We start from the raw sequence: 5,487 nt of genomic DNA on the forward strand, positions 1-5,487 counted from the left end.
TGTAATTGTCAATCTTTAAATAGGATGACGCGATTCAAATCTGTGGCAGAGGAAATGTACGCAATACTTTTCAATAAAATTAAACAATCCTTTTCCATCTTTTTGAATTGCGATGAGAAAAAAAAGATGAAATACAAATTCAACGTAACTGTACAAAAAAAAAAAAACGATTGTAAAATGACGTTCAGAAGTATTTTAAAGCATGGAGTCTTTTAAATTCTACCAAGTTTTTTTCTTAATGGTACTTTTTACTTCGACCGACCTCATTTTTGCGATTCAAAATAATACTTTAATTTTAAAAAGTGCATCATTTAACAGAAGAAATATATATAAAATATTTTTCTATCGCATACAACTTACATTATTTTAATAAATTTTCAAATTAACATTGAATTGATTTCTCATTGAACGAGAAGATTAAATACATCATCTAATCTCTCAAAGAGTTAATTGACTTTGGGAGGAGGTAGATCAAGTGGACAACGTGTAGCACCATTAGTATAATTTATGTTAAAAGGTGGATTATCTACGCATTGCTCCTCTTTTACGTAATTTATATTCACAACGCTGAATTAATTAAGACGCTATTTTAGTAAAGGGATGATATTTCTTTTTAAAAAAATTTTCTCTGCGGCGTATAAATCGTAAAGTGCAGGCACATTCTCTTGCACAATTCTCGTGAATACCATTATATATCTTGCATCTATTTCTGAAGTTTAATAATGGTAGAGTCATTTGGATCGGAAAAGCAAATTTATACGGATGGAAGTTGAGACCGTCGCGAGATATTTGAGCTTTTGAAGATCAATTTGATTCTGCGGTTTCGATTGATATAGCGAAAAAAGAGAAACATATTACACGTTTATTCGCAATACTGCAGCTACGCAACGCAATACATCTGCTATATATATATGCATACTTTACAATAAAAAGAACAAAAAATAAGCTATTATTATTGCGCAATTTCTAATGGCCATATCGTTTAGTTATAATCGAAAAACTTTACTCGTTATCCGTTATGAACCGGGAATCCCATAATCGTTTTTATTTGCAAATTTTCGATCTTTTGTTTTTTTTTCTCTTTTATCAGATCCAGTAACCCATCTCTTCGCGCATACCTATCATTAATATTAAATATGAATAACTTATGCGCATATTTGAGTATATCAGATAAAAGGGATTACATCAAACGTCATTCTACTATCCTCAACGAATGCTTTATATGCATGATATTGTAATGATATTGTAACGAATGAAAATTTCCTTTTTTTTTTTTAATATAATTTTTAAAAAATTTTGAAACATATGTAACATAAATTATTGCACAAAACGAGTTTTATCATAACATTTATGTTAATAAATGTTGACAATATAATTTACAATCTAATATAACTGAAACCCTCCCCCCTCCCCCGTTTTAATCATAAAGTATCTTTAATAATCATAAATAATGATCACCACGTTCTTCCGTTCAAATATAATAGATTTCCCACAGCTCGGTCGTAATAGTCACATTTATTTGATTGTAATAGTCAAAATTAATTGCCCCTCGAGATATTAACTATGTACTATTGATTCTGTTACAAATTCGAATGTAAAATCAGTCCTTTATCATTTTCACAAATGTCACAACTGTATTTAAATGCATTAAATCGAGACACTTGACCTGCTTTTGATATTTAATGAAATATCTTTGCATCTTGTCTTTGAGCGGTAATTAATCTCATTCTTAGTTCACGAGCGCAGAACTCGATAGGATTAAGTCAAGAGTAATAACAGTTCGTAAACGGCTTCCATTAGTCGTTGCTAGATGCATTATATGCATTTACATGTGTATATCACTCTTCAGTCATAATTTCCATAAATATGTATTTCCTAACAAGTTTAATAAACATATTTGCCACATATGGATAATAGCCAAATCGGTATTAAATCCAAAATTCTGTTCCTGATGAATGAATTTATAATTTAATATCATGATATTTTGACGAGATGCGATAGGATTAATCTAATATGTTTCTATAATTTATAAGTATTCGACTGATCTTTATCAGCTAATTGTAATACTTTAAAAACGAACCATCGATTCTTGTTTGCAACTTCTATAAATTCTTTACAAGATATTTAAAAAAATATTTAATCAGAAAATATTTATTTACGATAAATTTATTTAAGATTTATTATTAGGTCTCATCATGTAATATCTCAAGACATGTAATATTATCGACAGAATTAAAAGAAAATTACAAGTTTTTATTACAGATTGCGAGGTTTCGAATACATATACGAATACATATGTCGATATCAATCGAACTTTCATAATAAATTACTTCCATAAATTCACGTACAATAGATTCGATAAAGGCGTCTCTAATATCGAGACAATGTCCGAAGAGATTCATTGTTCTCCGCCGCGTAACATCTCGGGGCGCGACAGGACAGGATTAACCCGAAATTATTGGCAGCCTATAATTACCAGCTTTCATTACTTGTTACAGATCATGACGCTGCAAACACGCACGACCTTTTCGCCTGCCAATCATCGCGCCTCCTACATCATAATTGCTTCAGTTGCAATATAGCCTTGTCAGTGATTTCGTGAGGCTACAGGTGCATCGAACTAACTCGCCCTAATTCACCCAATTTGGCATCATCAGACCTGGTAACCCGTGGCGAAATGCGAGGACCGACATTTGATGTGCGTTATCGAGCTGGATGTCACGTCGTACGATCAACGACGATTTGGTCATATCGGGGTGAGGTGGCGGCCGGACGGCCGGCACCGGACGGACTTTCAAATTGGGACGAATAAGCTGTACCGACGATCGAACTCGCCCCTTGAAGTAGCTCACCCTTCCAAGGGAAACATCCCGAAAAACAATCTCGCTCTCGCGCCGCCATCGTTACGACGGAATCGATATATATTCTGCAGACAGACGTTTCCGGAACACCGATCCCATGCATATGTATATATAGCAATACAACAAAGTGTGCAAGAGATCAGAGTCAAGGTCGAATCGGCCATCTCGCTCCGCCAGACCGATATTTGAATCATGGACAGACGTAGTCGGAAATAGCACGCTCGATATTGTCTCATGGTATATGTTGCTTCTGACTAAAGCGAGCGTGTGTTATTGTCTCTGATTGGCAATAACCAAGAGCTAACAGAGATCGAGCTTTAGCTTCAACTACTCTATCCCTTATATGAAATTTGAGGCAGATATATTGCGACTGTAATGTGAACATCGTGACAACGATCTTTCTGAAGAAACGGAGATAACGAAAATGGAATTTGGTTTACGATTTATATAAATGAAATGTACGCGATTGTGAAGTATAATTTAATGGTCGACCGTCTGGCATGTAAATGTGAACTGAAATTATCTACATATGGAAGTATCAGAGATAAAACTGCATTTATGAGTGAAAATGATACAGAAAGTAATCGGTGAGAATTTAAAATTTGCTAAATGAACAAATTCAACGAGCACAAAAGACCGCTGTAACCGCGAAAATGTTTCTATTCATTAAAATAGTGAAAGAAAATACGTTTTGAAATTTGGATTATTCACGCTCAACCAATATAGTTCCATAAATGTCTGATTATCTCTGTAATAATGGAAAATTAAAATGTATTGTGGATTATTGGCCTCTGCGAACGTTTTTTAAATAAAGAATAAAGAGAAATATTTAATATCGCAAATTGATAATATTGAAAGTCATGGCAAAACCTTGAACAAAAATCGCGGATGGAAATAGCAGTGCAACTGTTGCTGCCATAAATTAGGTCAATGTTTCAGAATCTCTTGTTCAATCTCCGCGTGCAAGCTCGGCTAACGCGGCTTTAAACTCAACGTGACTAAAAACTGACGTGACACAGTGTTTTTCCTCGCGGCGACGGTGCGACAAAATGTGTAAGCGCGAAAGTGGTTTGCATGATATCCGTTTTGAGAGAAACCGTTTTAACCACTTTACGCGAAGGAACGTTTTATTAAGAAAGAGGCATGACGTGCGGACGCCGTTATGTAAAAGCAGAAGTTCTCAAGATGTCAACCCGAAGAATCGACTATTCCGCCATGTGTAGTGCTTTGCAGGTATGTGAACTTTTTTGTTTTGTTCTGAAATTCACCAGCAACTCAGAACAAGAAAACATAAAACACCTTAAAAAGCTGAAACTTTTAGAAGAAAATACAAGTCACAAGAAACAGTAGCAAAATGTACACAAGCATCAACATCAATTCTTAATTTTTCTACATGTTGCTATTCTAAATGATTCTAACTGTTGTTTGTGAAGTCTTTTAAGTTTTAATTATAACTTTTGTGTATTAAAAATTATATGTAACCATTAAATTGTAGTATTTTCTATCAATATAATATTGATGCTACTAGAAGCTGTTATTTTAGTAATATGTCAATACTAAGTCCAAAATTAAGACTATATAACTTGACCCGTTTTCTAACTGTAATGTACGATGCCATTACGACTATCGGCGGACCTTGTTTGTTTTTGCCTCTTTGATAACATTCGGGACTAATATTCTATAGGATTAGAGTCTCTTCTCAGAAAAGCTACAGCGTATAAAGAAGAAAAATGGACAGACTTCAATAATATCTTTGAGACAAAGATTTAAAAGAAAGGAAAAACTTAAGAATAATAATGCTAAAATAAAAAATCATGCAAAAATAAATCGATAAAAAAATAAACGACAGGTTAATGCCTGATGTAGGTTTTAAATTTAACTTTAGCTTTAATACTTTAAAACTCTTCGATCATTTCTGATGTTTTCCTAGAAATTTTTCTATGGAGAAATTACATGCAGGAAATTTTATTCGTAGAAAGTAAAAATTTGCGTAAATGAACCATCGACTCAACAATTTATTTTCGAATCATCGGTAAACTACGCGACAGTGACATTAAATTTCTCAAGTCCGCTAATTTAGAGTACTCTATGCCACAGCAGATTCATCACCTGTTGATCCCATTCTTTCTGTATTTGACGCGAATTGGATGGGATTTAATGTGCCAACCTACCGTCAATCTTGGGAATTTACGATCCGACAGGAATTAAATGATCGAGAAGTACAAACGTTGCTTTAGGCGAGCGTTCCTATATCGCACAACTTTGATCAAAAGTATATTATATTTTAAAAAAATTGAATTTCTCTTGTAAAGACCACGTGTATAAGCAATGATGATATTTCTAAAAGTAAATTTAAAAGATTAAAATGTCTCGTTGAAAAGAATAAGATAAATTGAAAAAGAAAAATTATGGAACATATGTAGTGAAATACAAATTAAAATAATATGTTAAAATTGCATTTAAAAATAATAATTAATATTAATTATTATATAATTAATTATTATTAATTATATTACTAATATAATGAATTATTCCCATAATACACATAATTTCTATTAACATAATCCATTAAAAATGTGTTATATATTTATTTACAGAAAAATTCGTTATCTCTTTACATAAAAAT

This window comes from Atta colombica, unplaced genomic scaffold (assembly GCF_001594045.1).
Source record: "Atta colombica isolate Treedump-2 unplaced genomic scaffold, Acol1.0 scaffold155, whole genome shotgun sequence".
In the NCBI taxonomy this organism is placed as follows: Eukaryota; Metazoa; Arthropoda; class Insecta; order Hymenoptera; family Formicidae; genus Atta; species Atta colombica.